Consider the following 21583-nt stretch of genomic DNA (forward strand, 5'->3'; position numbering starts at 1 on the left):
ATAAAATCGAAATCATATATAGCTAATTTTGCCTTGCTGTAGCTAAATACAGAAACATTTCATTTCATACAGCACAATCCAGCATCAGCTATCAACTGAATAATTCACAATAGGAACTTAAAAAACAGATATGAGACTGTGGAAGCTATAGGAAAAGATATTTTGGTCTGTAAATTTGAGAAGTTATCTTTTCTTGACAGCTTTAATTTCTACTAAATGAACAATTTAAACAGGTTAGTTCTCTCATATTAAAAGTAGGTACCACAAGATATTAAAAGAAAATAACTATAACTAAAAAATTTCTTTCTCTTTGGTCTAAAATTTTACTGCTGGATCTCAAATCCTGCTTTGAAATGATTGCCGAGCCATCATTTGGTATTATCATTCCTTCATGTCTCTCAGCAGAGATTTACTCCAAAAAGAAAAAGAAATCTGCAACTCTCTATTTTATGGGAACTAGAGCTTAACTACGTGAGTCAAATGATTTATTTGGTCTCTTGATGATTGTTTTCTGCAATACTGAATCAGACAGAAAAGTAATCCAATTTTATGAAGATGGACGGAAACATCAGATATGCTACTTTCAACACTGTTATTCATCATCAAAGACGGCATATAAAATCAAAATTATCTGTAATTTTTATCAATATTAGGACCACTGTATTGTTTTAAGTACTCAATTGAAATGCTTACTTTTTAATCTTTATATGCCTAGAACTTCATGCAATGTTTAGAGCACACTGGGCACTCAATACATAGTTTTGAATTAAACTTAAGTAAACTAAACACTTTGTGAGGTTTTCTATCTGAGTTCCTTCTATACAGATTAACTAAGTCATATACACTTTTTAATGAGAGCCCTAATTCTTTAGAGAGAAGCCAATGTTAAATAATAATGTTCTCCGTTTACTGAAGGAAAACAACAAAGCCAGGGTCCCCAACTGGGAATTAGGCAGGGATGTTTCTTATCACAGACTTTCATTCATTGGTCCCCCACATCCGATTATGATGGAAGACACTGACTAGTCTTTTAGTGAAATCTGCATGTAACAACAGGGTCGCCAAGATGCCATTATTATAAAACATCCTGATTTAGCGACGTAGTTTACTATCACCCTCTCTGTCTTTCCTTTTCCAGTTATCATAAATGGAAGTAGTCATCTTTCCCCCAAATCAGTGTATAAACTACACTGAAAGAAACAGAGAAATATCTACTCCACCAATATCTTTTATAAACTTTTGAGTTCTGTTCAAGTATAGATGTATTTGTAATTCCACTCTTTTTAGGATAGTTGTGAATTTTAGAAGAAACCTTTTATGATTGGTAGGGTTTTTACTACTAAGATATGTTAAATAACTGCATAGCATTTTCTTTTAATTTCAGACTTTCATGCTGTAGCCATTTCCCTAGATATCACAAAGGTTCTCTGCTGACTCATGCACATGCATATGAACAGAAAGACATAAAGCTCAGTAATTACTCTCCTGACCTCACAACATGACACAGAAGACTGTCTACTTTACTTGTCATGAAGGATTCTCTTACCTGTTTAGAAACCGACTGGATGTTGTGATGAATTCTACTTCCATTAGTACGCCTCTTTGTGTTATTTCCTCACCATAGCAAGTTGGACTAATCACAAAGCTTTCTAAGCTGTGTGCAGAGAGGAAGCCTCATTTAGTCACCTGCGGGTAACTGCCTGGAACTATTTCTAGAGACATTGCAGGTCTACTGTAACAGCCTGTCTCTCCCAGGAGATACCCTAGGTGCTTGCTGTTTCAGTGCTTATTAGATTTGAAATTCATGGTGAGTTTCTTCATGTCATTGGCAAAACTATAAAATGAGAACTATATGGATCATAGACAAGATGTATTGCATAAAGGATTTTTTTCCTTTTAACATTAAAAGAAGAAATTATACATTCTCATAGCTCTTCTAAAAGTTCCACTATTTCTACCAAAAATTTCCTACATAGTATTAGGGGATATATAGATATCTTCATTTTAACCCTCATCATAACTTAGGGAATAAAGATTATTATTAAATTTTTATTGATTGTGAAATTAAAGTGATTTAAGCAAAGCCCAAGTAATGATTCTGGGAATCAGATACAGGCTGGTATGAATCCAAAGCTGATTTTCACCCCAGCCTAAACCATATGCACATTATTATGATGGATTTCAGATAAATGATTGTTATAATTATTAGTATAGAAAGATTTGGTATGAAAAAATAGGAATCAATAAAGATAACTAAAGTATTACCTCTGTCTTTAAGGAGCTAATAGTCTATTAAAATATGGAAAGTTGAAACACTAGTGATTCCATGAACTATGGCCTCAAAGTATATGGCATAACTCTAGCAAGGTTGCAATAAAACTTAATCATTTTTGCATTACTGATGACAAGGCAAATTGATTTTAAGTAACAGGGCTCTGTCAAGAGCCTTAAAAATGTTCCCAGTTTTTGATCCAGTGATTTCCAATAAATTCTGCAAATTTATCTTAAAGAACTCATTTAAATAAATAAGAAATAATCAGGCACATATATTTTCCTTGCACTATTGTAGTAAAAAAGAAAAACAGAGGCACTCAAATGAACAGTAGCAAATGTAGCACCAAATAAATTATGGTACAACAATGGGAGGTAAATGTTGTCTAATTCTCCCTCCCTCTCCAGCATTATTTCACACTATCTATTGCATCTTTCTAATCTACCTTCATGTGTGTTGTAACATTTTTCATATTAAAAAAATCCAAACAAACAAATCAAAGACCTCCTCATTCAGCTATTGTTCATTTCTTACTCTTCATCTGAACAAATTAACTGTCCATATTTATTAATAGTTTCCAATGCCTTTTTTTACCTTTCATTCTTTCTGTGTCTGTGGCTCCTGTAAACTAAACCAGGATTGCTTCATCCAGTTGTCAATCATTTTTCTCATCTTGTTGACCTTTCTGCAGCCTTTGACACACACTGCTTCTGCTTCCCTGATAACTATTCCAGAATAGGGTTTCAGAATGCTACACTTTCTTAGTGCTGCTTCTCAATGGTCACTCTTTTTCAAGTCTCCTTTGCTCGTTCTTCATCTTTTCACCTGCATATTTTGGGCAGCTCCATGCTCAATTCTTGGTGTCTTTTTCTGTAAATGCTGGTCTAGATTATCCAGGGCCTCTCCCTTAGAACTTTAAACTTAAATACCCAATGGCATACTTGACATACTTAGGTAAATTGATGCTGTCAACAGTTAATTCCTGATTCCTACCCGCCCCTTCCTTTAATTCTCTTCCACTCTGTAACTGACAACCTCAAGCTTCCATGTGCTCAGCTTTAAAAAGTTCCAGCCATCAGTCTTACCTTCTTTTACTCTCTTGTTCCTCACCATGGACAAAACAATCAACTTTACATTTGAATCATATTTAGAACAAATCAGTAGCACATATATTAAAATTGGAGTGGTACAGAGAAGATTAGCATGGCCCCCTCAGAAGGATGACATGCAAATTCATGAAGCATTCCATATTTTTAAAAGAGGGAAAATACTCAAGTCAATAGATTCAGAGGTAAAAAAAAGAAATGTAACAAAAAATGTAACAAAAAAGTACCAAAGAAATAAAAAGTATCATAAAATTACTACAAATAGCTATATGCCAACAAATAAGAAAATCTAGAAGAAATGGATAGATTTCTAGACAAAGACAATGTTCCAAAATTGAGTCATGAAGACATGGGAAACCTAAACAGACCAATAACCAAGACAGAGATTGAATCAGTAATAATGATCCTCATAACAAAGACAAGACCAGGACTGGATGGTTTCACTGCTGAATTCTACCAGACATTTAAAGAACTAATCCCAATTCTTGTCAAGCTATTCAAAATAATTGAAAGGGAGGGAATCTTTGCGAGCTTATTCTATGAAGCTAGTGTCACCTTAATTCCTAAACCTGCAAAAGACACAACAGAGAATGAGAACTATAGATCAATTTCTCTGATGAACATAGACACAAAAATCCTCAACAAAATACTATCTAATTGAATCCAACAAGACATAAGGAAGACCATTCACCTGGACCAAGTAGGATATCCCTTGTATATAAGAATGGCTCAACATTTGCAAATCAATAAATGTGATACATCACATTAACAAACTGAAGAATAAAAATCATATGATTATTTTAATAGATGTAGAAAAAGCGTTTGATAAAATACAACATCCTTTCATAATAAAAACCATAAGCAAATTCAGTATAGAAGCAACAGTCAATATAGTAAACACAATGAATGCAATTTATGACAAAACTACAGCTAGCATCTTATTGAATGAAGAGAAAGTTGAAAGTGTTACCAACCAAGATCCAGAACAAGACAAGGATGCCCACTCTCACCATTATTAAATATTCTGGAAGTTGTAGCCAGAGCCATTAGCAAGAAAAAGAAATCAAGAGACACAAATTGGAAAGGAGAAAGTCAAACTATCCTTATTTGCAGATGACATGATTCTATATATAAAGGAATTAAAAGACTCCACAAAGAGACTATTGGGACTCATAAAAGAGTTTGGTGAAGTGGCAGGATATAAACTCAAAATACAAAAATCAATAGCCTCTGTATACACAGACAATGCCATGGCTAAGAAAGAACTTCTAAGATCAATCCCATTCATAATAACTGCAAAAAATTAAATACCTTGGAATAAATCTAACCAATGATGTCAAAGATCTCTATGATAAAAAGTACAAAACATTAAAGAAAGAAATAAAAGAAGACACACAAAAAATGGAAAAAAAAACTTCCATGTTTGTGTATTGGAAGAATTAATAACATCAAAATGTCCATACTGAAAGCAATATACAGATAATGTACTCTACCAATGACATTCTCAGATCTAGAAAACAATGATGCTAAAATTCATATGGAAACACAAGAGAACCCAAATAGCTAAAGCAGTCTTATACAACTAAATCAAAGCCAGAGGCATCACAATACCAGAATTCAAGACATACTACAAAGCATTTATAATCAAAAGAGCTTGATACTGGCAAAAAACCAGATATGTATACCAATGGAACAAAATAGAATCTCCAGAAATCAGTCCATCCATCTACAAATTATCACTGATAAAGGAGCTGAAGTCAATTCCTGGAGCAAGGACAGTCTCTTTAACAAATGTGTTGGGAAAACTGGATCTCCCCATGCAGAAGTATGAAACACCACCTGAAACTTACACCTTATACAAAATCCACTGAAAATGGTTCAAGGATCTCAATCTATGAACTGATATCATCAAATTACTAGAGAATGTTAGGGAAAGACATTGGCATAGGCAAAGAATTCTTGGAAAAGACCCCAGAAGCACAGGCATGAAAGCCAAAATTGACAAATGGGATTATACTATGTTAAGAAGCTTCTGCACTGCAAAAGACATACTCAGCAAAGTGAAAAAGCAACTGACAGGAAAGGAGAAAACATTTGCAAACTATGCAATTGATAAAGGGTTAATATCCAGAATCTATAATGACCTGAAGAAACTCAACAGCAACAAAACAAACAATCCAGTAATGAAATGGGCAAAGGACTTGAATAGGCATTTTTCAAGAAAGGAAATTCAAATGACCAACAGACACCTGAAAAAAATGCTCAGGATCGATAGCCATCAGGGAAATGCAAATCAAAACCACAATGAGGTTTTATGTTACCCCAGTTAGAATGGATATCTTACAGAAATCAACAAACTATAAATGCTGGTGAGGCTGTGGGGAAAAGATACCCTAATCCAATGTTTGTGGGAATGTAAACTCATGCAGCCTCTGTGGAAGACAGTATGGGGATGCTTTAGAAATCTTAATATGAACTTACCATATGATCCAGCAATTCCACTCCTGGGAATTTACCCAAGGGATATGAAATCAGTATATGAAAGAGTAATCTGTACCCCCATATTCATTGCAGCTCAATTCAAAACAGCTAAGATATGGAATCAATCTAGATGTCCATCAACTGATGACTAGATAAAGAAATTCTGGCATATATATACTATGGAATAATACTCAGCACTAAAAAAATGAAATCCTGTCATTATCAACAAATTGGATGCTAATAGAAATTATTATAATTAGTGAAATCAGCCAGTCCCACAAAACCAAATACCATATATTTTCCCTGGTATGTCATAAATAGAATATCTAAAATGTAATATAAAGGAGTGAAATTGACATTTTAAAATTTGATGATTATTTATAGCCCTTGTCTCTACTATTGAGAAACAGTGTTTTTTTTTTTCCTTATACTATTTGTTGACCTCTGTACTTACTGTAGGTTTAATCTTAAAAATAGATCTTTGTAAAAATTAAGAATGGGAATAGGAGAGAGGAGGAAGAAGGGTGTAAGCACAGGCGGGAGGGAAGACTATTATGTTCCTAAATTTGTATATACGAAATGCAGGAAATTTATATACCTTGAGTAAAATTTAAAACAAAACAAGGGGCCAGTGCTGTGGCGTAGTGGGTAAGGCAGCTTTTGTCTGCAGTGCTTTCGCCCCATATGGGTGCTGGTGCAAGCCTAGCTGCTCCACTTCCAATCCATCTCTGCTGTGGCCTGGGAAAGCAGTAGAAGACGACACAAGTTCTTGGGCCTCTGCACCTATGTGGGAGACCCAGGAGAAGCTTCTGGCTCTTGGCTTTGGATTGGCACAGCTCTGGCCATTGCAGCCAACTGGGGAGTGAACCAGCAGATGGGAGACCCCCCCCCCTCTCTCTATGTAACTCTGCTTTTCAAACAAATAAATAAATCTTAAAAAAAAAAAAAAAAAACAAAACCATGATTCACCACCTTCATTACTACCATCTCAATTCCCATTGTCATGGACCACGGTCATAGCCTTCTAATTGGCCTCCTTACTTCTACTCTGCCTGTTGTACTTTATTTTCCACACAAAACCAGAGTGAGTTTTAAGAAAAATTATTATGTTATATTATATTGTGTTATATTTACTTGAGAGAGAGAGAGAGAGAGAGAGAGAGAGAGAAAATCACTCTCATCTTGTAGCTCATTTCTCAAATGCCATCAACAGCTGGGGTAGGTCAGGGCTGAAGCCAGGAACAAAATCCACATCTCCCACATGAGTGGAAAGAATCCAATTATTTGAGCCATCACCACTGCTTCTCAGGGTCTACATTACCCAGAAGCTAGGATCCGGTTTGGAGCTGGAACTTCCACCCAGGTACTCTGACATGGGACTTGGTGTTTCAACTGGTATCTTAACCACTATACTAAATGTTCACTTCCAGAGTGATTTTTTTTTTTTTGAATCATAAATTATTTCCTTAACAGCATGTCCTCATATTCTACAGATCTCTCCCTTGTTCCATTCCATTCATTTTGGTTTCCTTGCTGTTCTTTGTTATTTTTAAGGATTCATTTATTTATTTGAAAGAATGGTAGAGACACAAGGGGAGAGAGCAAGAGTGAGAGCAAGAGAAAGATATCTTCTGTTTATTAGCTCTAGTAACAGCCATCAACAGCCAGGGCTTGGCCAAAGCCAGTATCTAAGAATTCCAGGATCTTCTATATGGGCAGCAGGGAGTCAAGGACGTGGACCATCATCCACTCCCTCCAAGGGCACATCAGGAAGCTGTTTTGGGTGCAAAGTAGTTGGGATTCAAAATGGCACTCTAAAATGAATGCAGATGTTCCAAGTGATGGCTGGATCTGCCGTGCCACAACACCCTTCCCTCCTTATTACTCTAAACACACCAGGTGCCCTCTGACTTCAAGGCCTTTGCATTTATGCCTTCACTGTTGGAAACCTCTCCTGATATATATTTAAGTCTCATTCCCTCACTTCATTCAGGTCTCTATTGCAGCTACTTTTTCAGAGCTTGCTATTCTAATCAGATTATTTTAAAAAATCACCTTGTCTGTCACTGTTGGCTTCCTTGTCTTGTTATTTCTTTTTCTAAGCACTTTTCATCATTGACACGTACCTACTACAAGATATACTCTGTCAGTACAAGAAGGCATGCTTCAAGAGAGCAAAAATTTTGGCTGCTTGCTTGATGATGATCCACAGAGTGTAGACAATGCTTGGCTGTGGCAGAACCTCAATAAATGTCTTATGAGGAAATGAATAAAGCAGATTTTTAATTTAATATCAGGAGGAAATCAGTCTACTGCAAAGTTACGTTCATACGAAAGATCTTCAAAAAGTTCACAAGAATGTATTTTATGAAAAAACTTTACAGATTTCACATAATTTTTTGCACCTAAATAAACTCATCTTTTAATTCCATTTCCATGGAATTTTGAAGTTCTCTCACATGTTAAGGTCTGCAAAATGATATGAAAACATTAAAATAGTTGTAGATGATTGGATATGAATAAAATTTTATGTTGTTGGGCTAATTTCAGGGATTTATAAAATATAAAATTATTGTATCTGGTAAACAGCAGTTGACAGAGAAAATGCAATTCCTTTTTTTTTTTTTTTTTGAGAAATGGCTAGCTTCAACCCTATATCTCAGAAGAAAGCAACTGCAGTGGTTTCAGAATTAATGCCACACGATACATCTGAACATTGCCTCTTATGAGTTATAGAACACCAGGTTAAGTAAAACAATTCTGAATCAGATTATGTGGTTCTGAAGCATAGTTCTTCCACTTAATAGTTGGATGAACTTAACCTCTCTGAAGATCAGTGTCTTTATCTGAAAGAAGGGATAGTAATCTATTAAGTTCTTATGGGTGTTAAGGGATTATTGATATTAAAGCTTCATAATTGATATTAAAGTTATATTAGCATCTGTTCTGGAAACTACTATGCTCTCAGTAAATGTGACCATCCAATAATCTTGCTTTTTATTGTTTGAAAGATATTCCCCTCCCACAATTGTCCCACTAGGTCTTGCTGCCATTTTCAAGAGACAAACAGAGGTTAGGGGCTGGTGCCATGGCTCACTTGGTTAGTCCTCTGCCTGCAGCGCCAGCATCCCATATGGGCGCCAGGTTCTAGTCCCGGTTGCTCCTCTTCCAGTCCAGCTCTCTGCTGTGGCCCGGGAGGGCAGTGGAGGATGACCCAAGTGCTTGGGCCCTGCACCCGCATGGGAGACCAGGAGAAAGCACCCGGCTCCTGGCTTCATATTGGTGCAGCGCCGGCCATAGCAGTTGTTTGGGGAGTGAACCAATGGAAGGAAGACCTTTCTCTCTGTCTCTCTCGCTCACTGTCTATAACTCTACCTGTCAAATAAATTAAAAAATAAAAATAAAAAATAAAAAAAAGAGACAAGCAGAGGTTAGACCAGTCTGCTTAGTGTGGAGAAGGATGTTTTGTCTCTTGGTGAGTGTCTCCATCACATCTCTTATGTAGACCATAATTTACTTCCAACACTGGGATCAGTGAATTTCAACCTTGTATCTTGCAATTAGCTTGTTTTAAAAACACAGTTCATAAGTTTAAATTATTTTTAAACTGACTTAAAACTGTCACATCTTTGAATAATTAAGAAATTCTCATATAGGGCACAGATATTGAGAAAAACACTGAACCTTCTACACATACTGACTTCCATTATAGATCACAAGCTAATGATATTTCTCACTGATGAACTGTTTAACAATGTTTGAAGAAACACAGAAGGAGACAGCGACTGGTTCAGCTACAAATGCTATCTGTAGAATGTGTCAAAGGTATGAGGTGGAGATTCTGGAATCATACACAAAAATGTTTAAATCCACATGTAATCACATTATTGAAAAACCCTCATAAAAGATGTTTGTTAGGAAACCTAGTTGCCAAAAATATAGAACTAGTATCAGTAGAACCACTGCTTAAAATAGCAGTGTGGGCTGGTGTTTCAGCTCACTAGGCTAATCCTCCGCCTGCGGCACCAGTACTCCAGGTTCTAGTCCCAGTTGGGGTGCCGGATTCTGTCCTGGTTGCTCTTCTTCCAGGCCAGCTCTCTGCTGTGGCCCGGGAAGGCAGTGGAGGATGGCCCAAGTGCTTGGGCCCTGCACCCGCATGGGAGACCAGGAGGAAGCACCTGACTCCTGACTTCAGATCGGCGCAGTGCACCAGCCACAGCATGCCGGCCGTGGCAGCCATTTGGGGGTGAACCAACGGAAAAAGGAAGACCTTTCTCTCTGTCTCTCTCACTGACTAACTCTGCCTGTCAAAAAAAATAGCAATGTGTTCCCTAGTGGATTTAGGAGAATCTGGAATCAAGTAGATGATCTATGAGCTAGAAATCGTCATGTTTCTAACTGTACCAGTGACTAAGGAGTTTCTTGGGAAGGAAACTCACCTAAGGGTAGTGAGGGCTAACTGTCCAAAGAGTTGTTTAAGGATGATGGACTGAAGTGAAGTGGAAGAAGGGACAAGAGAAATGTTAACTTGAGACTTGTGCCAGAACTCTCAGAAAGTGAAATTGAAATTAATCAATCAAACTAATCAACAATGCTTACTTATTTTGGGCCCACAGATAACCAAGGAACACACACAAATGGCAGAAGGGAAGCAGGAGTGGAGTCCCCTTCCTTGGATGCTACAGAGTGCAGAGCTTCTGCCCAAGTAGGAGTGGGTGCTCAGACAGCAAATCAGTATACAGCCACACCTGTGATGAAACACAGGGCCTCAAGCCTCACGTCATCAGAGAGCTGAGTCCTTGGTGCAGGTATCAATAGCATCTGCACCAGTCCTGAAGTCTTGCCACAAAGGTGGAAGTCACCACTGTCAAAAACTGTGGCAATTTCCCATGCCCAGGGCACCACACAGTGTCTAGGCAAGAAACTTCTCTCTTTAGTCATGGGAAGCTAAAGAAATCATACTGAGAAGAGAAAGGTGATGTCTTCTAGAGATTTCCAAGAATTACCAGAGTGGGAGAAAGAAGAGGGCTAGTGATCTGGTGATAGTTGATGTGGAAAGATGTGGAGAGCAGGGGAGGGAGGTTGCCAGTCGTTGCTGTGGTGACGCAAGCCTTCTGATCATGCTGATGTGGGTAGAGCAATATAGGCTTCTGTGGACTTTAGAGATGCCATGTATTCCAACACACTGCTCTCTTCGTCACTCTGCAACTGGCTCATTCTCATTATTTGGGTCTCAATATAAATGATCCCTCTTGTGTTTCACCCCTAACTGAAATTAAATTAAATCTCTTATTTGCTACACTGAAATCTTTATAAATATGATAACTGCTATAAAAGTATTTCTAAAAGTCTCAAGAAGAGTTCAAGTAAATAGGATGTTGGAATAGCTTCAGAAAACAGTAAGAGCTGAAGTCAATTTCTGATGATGTTTTAACAAGCCACGAATGGCAATTTCACACTAATTCTAGACTAAAATAAACTAAATTCGCATCTATTGAATGTGTGAGAATAAATTCACGTTTGTTCTTAACTCATCAAAAATATTGAGTGTATTATTTTGCAAGTTTATATTACCATGTAATAAAGCATAGCTGTATCATTCATTATTCATATACTCCATTAGAAGGTATATAAATATCATTTCTGTTTGTGTTGCATTTAAGCTAGATAAATATATGAGCACCTCAACATTTATTATTCCTTTTACTCCAAAGACAATGAAAAAGTTTCATAATTTATTGCCATCAGTAGAATCAATCTTGATATAAAGAGAAAACAAATATGTTTGGTTATCAAATGCATCTTATTTTTGTGCATTCTTTACAGTATTTGATTTCTGAGTGCTTCTGGTTGTCACGTATTTTGTAGAAGGTAAATTGCTATGTTACAAATATTCAGAAATGTTTTATTGAGTCCTAAATGTTAAAATGTATTTAATAGGTTTTCATAATAACATAATTTGTCTTTCATTTCATTGACTACTGGAATTGCACAATAGAACAGTGAAAGTGAATTAATATGAACTATCTCAGAGCATACAATTTGTTTTTCCCATTACAGTTTTTCTTAGCCTTGTAAGCAAACATTGATTCTATGTGAACCAGATTTTATGAAGTGCCAATTAGCATCTTTAAAGCAAAACATTGAATTGTAAATATGTGCTTTGGTTTAACATATTCAGTGATCTTACCAGTACTAAAGGTAATCATGGCAACCAAGGAAGATCACATGTACACATGTGCTGGAAATGAATTACCAAGGTAGACAAGATTTATTTCCATTTGAAAATGTACACTGTTTACCTCACTCCAGTTAGGATGGCTGTCATATAGAAATCAGCAAACAACAAATGCTGGTAAGAATGTGGGGAAAAAGGTACCCTAATCCACTGTTGGTAGGAAAGTAAACTGGTGTAGCCACTGTGGAAGACAGAAATCTTAATATAGACCTACCATATGACCCAGCCATCCCATTCCTGGGAATTTACCAAAAAAATCAGCATAAGAGAGTTATCTGTACCCCCATGTTCACTGCAACACAATTCACAATAGCTAAGATATGGAATCAAACCAGGTGTCAATCAACTGTTGACTGGTTCAAGAAATTAAGATACACACACACACACACACACACACAATGGAATACTACTGAGCCTTGTAAAAAATGAAATCCTGTCTTTTGTAATAAGATGGACACAATTGGAAACCATTATACTTAGTGAAATAAGCCAGTCCCCAAAAGACAGATATTATATGTTTTCCCTTATTCAAGGTAACTAATAGAGAACCTAAAATGTAATGTATTGGAGAGAAATTCACATTTTAAGATTTGATGATTGCTTATAGCCCTTGTCTCTTCTGTTGAGGAACAATAAAAACTAAGAGTGGGAATGAGAAAGGGAGGAGGGACAAGGTTTGGAGCATGGACAAGCAGGAAACAAGAGTGGGAAATATCACTCTGTTCCTAATCTGTATGTATAAATTCTGTTTCATGAAATACATGAAACCTGTACAAATGAAGACTAAGAATACAAAATTCAGTTGTCAGATCCCAAAGAACACATTATAATAAGCACTAGCTAATCAAAAAGTCATATCCCACTCTGTTCTTGCCTACTCTTTGCTCTTTCATGCTTTCTCTTTGGATTTATTTCTTCTTTTGTTCAGCTGGATTGGAATGGATTTTATTTGATTCAATTAGTAAATATTTAGCAACTTTACAATATATCCTGATACTCTATACATTGGGTACCCAGTGGTTATTAAGACCCCATCTGTGCCTTTATAGTCTAAATCTTCCAACTTTTGGTTTACCCTCCAAATAGCTGCAGCAGCCAGAGCAGGACCATGCCAAAACCAGAAGCCAGAAATTCAATCCTGGTCTCTCACACAAGTGGACTCAAGCATTTTGGCCATCATCTGCTGCTTTCCCAGGTGCATAAGCAGTAAGCTGGATAGGAAGTAGGGAACCTGGAAATTCAACTGGCACTCTGATATTGTATGCCAACATCGCAAACAGCATGTTAACCACTGTGCCACAATGCCAGTCCAGACCTTTCTTACTCTTATCAAAGGCAAGTCCCTCCACTGAAGCTCCACTTCTTGGGGTATTCTCAAGAATTCTCTGCTTTTTTCTGTGTCATCAGTTCATTTGTCAGTACTGGATTATTCCTATAAGCATATAAATATGTATAAGCCATCTTGAAAACTAAATTTTCATAGAGTTACAAATCTACCTCTTATCCCACTTCATTTTTCTTTAGCACATGAAATATTTTAAAATAAATTATCTATAGTGTGTCTCATCCTTATCCCCATTTCACTCTTCAGCCACTCCCATCTGAAATTGTCACAACTGAAAGAAATCAATCTTGTCAATGACCTGTGGTCTCCATACCACCATATACAATAAGCACCACAGGACCCTTATCTAATCTTCAGCTGCATTTTGGCACAGCTGACTACTCTTTCCTTCTTGAAATTTTAATCTATTAGCCAGTGTGATATAATGGTCAGCTTTTCTTCAACTTCAATATTCTTTGTTTTTTTTGTTGTTGTTGTTGCTGTGTTGTGTGTGTGTGTGTGAGAGAGAGAGAGAGAGAGGGAGAGGGAGGGGGAGAGGGAGAGGGGGAGAGAGTAATATCCCATCCAGTGGTTTACTCCTCAAATGCCTGCAACAACTGGAGCTGGACTGGGTAATAGCCAGGAACCTAGGACTTAGTTTGGATCTCCCTCATGGGTAGTAGGACCCAACTACTTGAGCCATCATCTGCTACCTTCGGGTACAAATCAGTGGGAAGATGGAATTGGGAGGTAAATCAAGAACTCAAATGCAGCACTCCAATATGGAACACAAGTGTCTGAACTAGTGTCTCAACTGCCAGAACAAATGTGCACCCCATTTGTGTTCCTTCTTTTCTCCTTGGCTGGCTCCCCTTCTTCCTCTCAGCTTCTCAATGCTGATGATACTTAAGGTCCTTTGTGAACACCTTCTATTTTCTGTCTATTTTCTTTCCCTAGGAAATCTTACCCACTCCCAGGCTTTATCTACCCTTTATTTGTTCTACTTCTATTTCTAGCCCAGGTCTTTACTATGAGTTTCACAGATTCTTATATAAGTATATAACTGCTACCTAGTAGCTCAATTGGGATGTCTAGAAGGAATCACAATTTAATATGTTCAAAATTGATGTTCTGATTACCCTTAAACCTGCTATTCTGATTTTCCCATTTTCGTAAGTGGAACAGCTAATCATTCAATTTGGATAAGATAAAAACTTGAGAAGTACCTGTAAATCACTTTCTTCCCTCACCATTCTCACTTGCTTCATCCTCAGGCCCACAAGTTCTGCTTCCAAATATATAATAAATCTTCTAATTTTGATACATCTTCACTGTCAAAACAAAGTTCAAGCTATATCATCTACATTTTGGGATACCATCATGGTGTCCCTACACTCTTTTTTTTTTTTTTAAGATTTATTTATTTATTTGAAAGGCTGAATTACACACAGAGAGAAGGAGAGGCAGAGAGAGAGAGAGAGGTCTTCCATCTGCTGGTTCACTCCCTAGCTGGCTGTCAAGCCAGGAGCCAGGAACTTTTTCCGGGTCTCCCATGTGGGTGCAGGGGCCCAAGGACCTGGGCCATCTTCCACTGCTTTCCCAGGCCATTGCAGAGAGTTGGGTCAGAAGTAGAGCAGCTGGGACTCGAACCAGCACCCATATGGGATACCAGGACTGCAGGCGGTAGCTTTACCAGCTATGCCACAGCGCTGGCCCCCCTACTTCCATTCTTATGCCTCACTAATTAATTCTTCATATGACATCAAGAGAGAGGTTTTAAAAACATAAGATCACATCTATTTCATGCAGACATTCATTACAGATTCTTTCCCACTGCTTTTAGAATAAAGCCTAGCTCCTTATAATGACTCACGAAACCCTACCTTTTGTGATTCCAACTCATGACACTGGCCTTATCTTCTCTTTCCCACACTCCAGCTATACTGTCCTTTGTAAACCTTTGTGCTGGATCTTCCTCTGCTCATAGTGCTGTTCTGCCACATCCTGAAGTGCTGCTTTACCCTTGTATTTCAGATCTTGGCTGAAATGTCCATCCTCATGAAGGCTACTTTAATCATTTTATCTAGAGACGTTCCCTAACTCAACCCTCACCACTGTCCCCATCTCAGCAGCTGGTATATTTCTTTTATAGGCCCTATTATAATTTCTAATAATCCCAATTGTGTGTGTGTGTGTTGTCTGAATGTTAACTCTTTGAGGAGTGAGCCATTTTCCTCCCTCCCCCAGTGATTATCAGAGTTCCTCATGTATAAATAGGTATTCAATAAATTTTTTGTTAAACAAATGAATGGAGAAACAGAAAATAACAAAAAGTGGTCCAGGGGCCCTAGCAGAGGAAGAACAAGAGGCTCCATAAACCATCTTTTGAGGTATTCTTTTTTTCCCTTATAAGTAATTAATTATTTAATATCACCAAGTACTTCTGATGTTTGTTTAAAAAGTTTTTTTGTGGTTTCCAAAAGAAGGATCGATTCAACATTGCTGGTTATTCAGCTCATATAGTAAGGGTTCCTCTCTGGCATAATCAGCTATCTTATTTTTTGTGTAACATTAAATATTATAATTTAGCAATTACCAGAATAAAGGAAACAATTTTTAAAGTCATCAACAGCTTAAGAAGATATTTAAAAAATTGTAACCATGATGAGTTCATCTAAAGGATTTCAAAGATACTTCAGCATTGGCTAATTCTTTTTTCCATCTATCACCCTGCTTTTATTATTACTATTTTTAAATTCTATTTAAGTTATACAAGTTTAATGCATTTCATATATACAGATTTAGGAGCATAGTGTTACTTCCTACCCTACCCTCCCTCCTGCTCAAGCTCCAACCCTTCTTCCTCCGCCCTTTCCCTTTCCCACTCTTAATTTTTAGAAATATCTACTTTCAGTTTACTTAATGATTGTAAAGTTAACCTTACACTAAGTAAAAGAGTTCACCAAATACTATGAAGAAAAAAAAAGCCATTGTTCTTCAACAGACGAGACAAGGGCTATAAATAATCATCAAATCTCAAACTATTTGAGGGACTCAATTTCTTGACTAGTAGAAGAAAAGTCTAAAGTACACGCACCTCTGTGGTCATACTTGTGCACGTTAATCTTTATCTTCAAAAAACAGTTCAGTGTAATTCTAGATCAAAGTATACCGTTAGCAGTGTAGGGTAAGTCTAGGTGTATATGTGTTAAATAGGCATACATGCATATCACATGTTTATTATGTGTACTTGTATTAAAACACAAATCTGGACAATCATGTATTATTTTAAAATTATTTGGATACATTTGTTCTTGATTCCTCAAGAGTTAAAGAGTGCAACTGAGGACTGAGTATCACATGTCTATTTCCTTTAATGATAGCTATTTCTTTATGTATTGTGTTGCAAGATAATGTCACAAAGAAGCTGATAGTCATGAGAGTAGTTAATATGGACTTCTAACAAATAATGTCCATGTATGACATTTGTTTATTGATTTTGTCATTAAAGGTTTTATAGTACTGATTCTTTCATCCTGCAGACAAGTACTTGTTTCATTATCAACATTTCATTAAGCAACAAAAAGTCAAATTTTCTTGGAAATAAACATTAGGAAATATTTTTAATGATGGAAAAAATAAAATCACTCTAAGTGTCTGATGTGTAAATGCTTTCAAAGAAAAATAGGTATTTCATAGAAAAGTATAGTCCAATCCATGTTGTGTAAATCTACACCACCAAAAATAATCCATGCTACAGCCCTTTGTCACACTGCAGAGCAGGACATGCAGCAGAATGTCAGAAAGAAAAGTAGCACAGCAGGTCTCACAGTCAAGTCTTTCAATTAGTAGCTCATTATGCAAACATAATGGGTGATTCACAAGAAGCCAAAGGTCGCAAAGATATAATTAAAACACATGAGAGCCTAGAGGATTCATGAGTATGAATGTACTGCTGGACGACCCAGGGAAGACTGCAGTGAATGTGGGCACACACATTATTAAGCTGTTGGCTAAACCATCAGAAACTAACCAAAAATAGAAATAATACAATACGTGGGGTGCCTATCTCTTCAAATTCATCTAAACAATTTTTCCCTTTGCCAATGCACTTTACATGCGCTGTCCTCATTTCTGTGATATGGTTGTAGAGCTTGATGTGGAAATCCCCGAGCACTTAAAAAATGAGTTAACAGTGCCAGTGAGGGACAGAAACTGGCTGACACACTAGGCCAGTGATTAGGATAGAAGAGGAAGGAGGAATAAAGAACAGCTTGAATATATAAGGCTTTATCTTAATAATAATGAATGCTAACAGACAGCAATCTGTGTCTCAGTCACTATAAGTGCTTACACTTAACACACTGACCTAATTAAGCTGTAAGACAAATTCAAGAAGTAGGTGCAATTATTATCCTCATTTACTAATGAGGAAACTGAGGCTCAAGAGTATTAATGACTTTCCAAAGGCCACAGTCTATGAAGTCATGTGAATTCTCCCTGCCTCCACACACACAGGTATGATTCATTAACATGGAGAAAGGAGGATTCAAACTGGTTTTAATAATGTTCAAAAGAACCACTGTGATACAGTAGAATGAAAATATAATTATGTATATAAATTATATGATATTATATTACATAATATAAAAACATAATATATAATATTTATTGTTACATAAAATAAGTTACAAAGATTTAGGTTATGATCCTGAATCTCCTACTAAATGTACAAGTCATTTTATATCTCTGGAATTCAACTTTCTTAAATGTAAATATATGGAGTTGGGTTCTACATTCTGTTTCTAATGTTTGTTTATTTCCAGCTACTTGAAAGGTAGAGAGAGAGAGACAGAGAATGAAATCTTCCTTCTGCTGGTTCATTCTCCAAATGTCCAGAACAGCCAAGTTGGACCAGATGAAAGCCAGGAGTCAAGAAATGTGCCTGGGTCTCCCATATGAGTGGCAGGGGTCCAAGCACTTGAACCATCTTCTGCTACCTTCCAGGTATATTAGCAGACATGCCGGGACTCAAACAGGCACTCTTATATGGAATGCAGACGTCTCAAGTGGTGGCTTAATCCACTGCACCACAACACCCGCCCCAGATGCTATATTCTTAAAACTGAGTGTGATGGTTAGTTTTATGTGTCAACATGACTGGGCCACAGGGTACCCAGGTGTTTCATTAAACAATATTCTGAATGTGAGAATGTTTCTACATTGTGACTAACATGTGAATTGGAAGACTGAGTACAGTAGATTGCCCTATTGGTGTGAGCAGGTCTCTTCCTTTCTGTTGAAGGCCTGAACAGAACAGAAAGGGCAGGAAGAGAACTGGGGCTCTCTGCCCCACTGTCCTGCCTCTGGACCTAGACTTATACCATTGCCTCTCATAGTTCTCAGGCCTTTGACTTAGGCTGGAACAATACCACTGGTTCTCCTGGGTCTCCCGCTTGTTGTTGATGATCTTACGACTTTGCTGGCATCATAACCATGTGAGACAACTCCTTATAGTCTGTCTTCTGTCTGTCTGTTATCTCTATCTATGTTGTATTGGTTTTGTCTGGAAAGCCCAGACTTATATATTCATCTAATAACACTGACAGTCTATAGCCATGATGAACAGCTTTTCTAAAGGTATTTTGATTGAACTCTTATTTCTCCCATATCCTCCTTGTGCTTGTTGAAAGTTTTGGCTTTCATCCTATAGATTTGATGGTAAAAAACAGATGGCATGGGGGTGTATCTGAGTAGACTATGGCTACCAAATTGAGAGAAAATGCTTTGGAAACTTGTAAGGGTCTGTGTGTCTTTAGCTCACATTGCTGAACAGAATGCTTGTACAACCTAAATAACTGTTCCCTTCTGGCTTCCTTGTCTAGCAGCAGAGAAAATGTTAGATTGCATGGAGCTTTCACTAACATAAAATAATTCATAATACTAAAAGTATTATTTTATTATTCACAAAATATAAGCACCAGCCTATAAGAGCTCTTGGTAAGCATAATTTTTTAAATCAATACATGTATATTAAATAAAAGTTAATATAACATTATATTTATGATTCATAAAGTATTAGTTTAGGATGCAACAGTTAAAATGGGGCTCTGGATATTAATGGCAATGACAGGGCAGTGAATTTGTTGTTTAGTTCCAAATGCATTATTGTACTTTTTCCAACAGTTGTTAGAAAATAATTAAGAAACAAGGCACATTAAAGTGATGAGTTCTTAGAGGTGATATAATTTTACCTCTCTTGGTTTGTAAGTGCATTTCACCAAATTCAGAGGAAGCCAGTTTGCCATGTGGAGTCCAGCAACTATTGGAAAATGTGGAGCTGGAACATGGATTTTCAGATTTCTATGCCAGGAATCCTTTCCCTTTGCTTGCAGCATTTATAATTATTGTCTATATTTTGAGATATAGATTTTGAATATGTTGTTATGTGAAATTATACATAAGTAGCTATTTTCAGTATATTGAATAAAATTACTGCCAACGTGTCACCTTAGAAATTGCTTATTTAATAAAAGTTAGGACTTAAGTATCAATGTGAGTATAACTTTGGTCTATGTATGAGGAGGCATTAAAAAGTTCTCAGAAAAAATAAATTGAAAGATGATGTGGGGGTCAGCATTGTGGCACAGCAGGCTAAACTGGTGCCTGCAATGATGGCATCCCATATCAGAGTGCAGGTTCAAGTCCCAGCTGCTCAACTTCTGATCCAGCTCCCTACTAATGTGCCTGGGAAAGCAGGGGAAGATGGTACAAGCACTTAGGCCCTTGCCACCCACGTGGGAGAACTAAATGGAGCTCCAGGTTTCTGGCTTCAGTCATTGTGGTAATTTGGGGAGTGATCCAGCCAAGGGAAGATTTCTAAATCTCTTTCTTTCTCTTTCTCTCTTTCAAATAAATAAATAAATCTTTAAAAAGAAAGGTGATGTGAATTATTCATGAATTATCTGAAATTCTCTATTATACTCATTCCAACTAATGAGAATGAATGAGTGGGTGAATTAATATCATATAGGTTTGGTTTATATGAGTTTACAGGAGTATTACATGATGACACAGAATAAAGGACTAATTTTAAAATGTTAACCTGTTAGTTTTATCCTCAAATCCAGCATTTAGAAAGAATATCTACTATATCCTATAGAAATATTTTTCTGATTTGGGTCCTGTTAAGGTTTGTCACTGAAGCTCTTGCTGTCAGCCACATGTGAAAGACAATGGTCCTGTTGAACTGCTGCATTGTGTCCACAATCTCTGCTAGTTTCATCATGTGAATACCTTTTCTTGTCCAGTAGAGTCCAGAGGCCTACTCAGAGCATGAGGAGTTAGCACCTGCAGATCAAAGAGATAAGAATTGTGGGGCAGTAACCAAAATATGCATCCTTTGGTGTTGGCAAGCTCATATGTCCAAAAGTGGACACTGAATCTAAATGGACACATTGAGAAAAAGCAGTATGTAAATTCAAGCAGATAATTGCCAACAGATGCTATAATAGGTGGAGGCTTGAGGCTTGTGGTAAGATGATGGAAGATTTCCCTGGACCACTGAACAGGTGCTCATGGTGGCCTTTTATACAGACCCTATAGACTTTACCATCAGGAGAAGGCAATATTGTCTACAGAGAAACATAAAAGGGTCATGCAGAAGTAAAATAAAGGAAGTATAGTATCTGAGGAAACAACCACTTTCTATCACCTACTAGGAGGCTGGCAGTATCTTCTTCCTAAGTGAGGTTAGCCCATTCCTGCATATTTGATGAAAAAGCAGAACTGTTAATCATTCTGGAGAATTATTTGTCATCCATCTTCCTGACAGCTAAGATTTGTGTGTATGTGTGTGTGTGTGTATGCATGTGTGGTGTGTGTGTTCACATACATGGCAAGGTCTAGGGTGAAAGCCACATAAGGTGCAAAATTTAGAGAGGCATTCACTCTCAGGCAAGCAAAACCATGTGGCATTTGGGGGAATTTTAAATGAGGTTAGAATCAGTCTGCTCAAATAGCCCTAGTAGGGAGTTCCTTTATACATCTTGTGCCCTTGGTGCCTCTCTTGTCCTACCTAGTCTGGCTCTCTCTGGCTCTCTCTCTCTGGCTCCCTCTCTCTCTCTTTCTCTCTCTCTCTCTCTCTGTGTGTGTGAACTCCA

General features: G+C 37.2%; 1 protein-coding gene and 1 non-coding gene across 7 annotated transcripts in view; one reads left to right on the plus strand and one right to left on the minus strand.

Annotated features, from left to right (window-relative positions):
- The window catches only part of PTPRR (protein tyrosine phosphatase receptor type R), a 287862-nt gene that overhangs the window by 138511 nt on the left and 127768 nt on the right, over window positions 1–21583 (minus strand). Inside the window, exon 1 of one of the 6 annotated variants that reach the window (XM_051845666.3) lies at window positions 1547–1670. The exons of the other annotated variants lie outside the window; for them this stretch is intronic. The gene's annotated coding sequence lies outside the window, so the exon portion shown is untranslated. Of the gene's footprint in view, window positions 1–1546; window positions 1671–21583 lie in introns of those variants that run through there. 6 annotated transcript variants of the gene reach the window in all.
- On the plus strand, window positions 3423–3527 carry LOC127491286 (U6 spliceosomal RNA). Its single transcript, XR_007919857.3, has one exon. It is a non-coding gene; the product is annotated as a U6 spliceosomal RNA (small nuclear RNA).

This window comes from Oryctolagus cuniculus, chromosome 11 (assembly GCF_051225735.1).
Source record: "Oryctolagus cuniculus isolate XC-2025 breed Fujian yellow rabbit chromosome 11, ASM5122573v1, whole genome shotgun sequence".
Lineage (NCBI taxonomy): Eukaryota > Metazoa > Chordata > Mammalia > Lagomorpha > Leporidae > Oryctolagus > Oryctolagus cuniculus.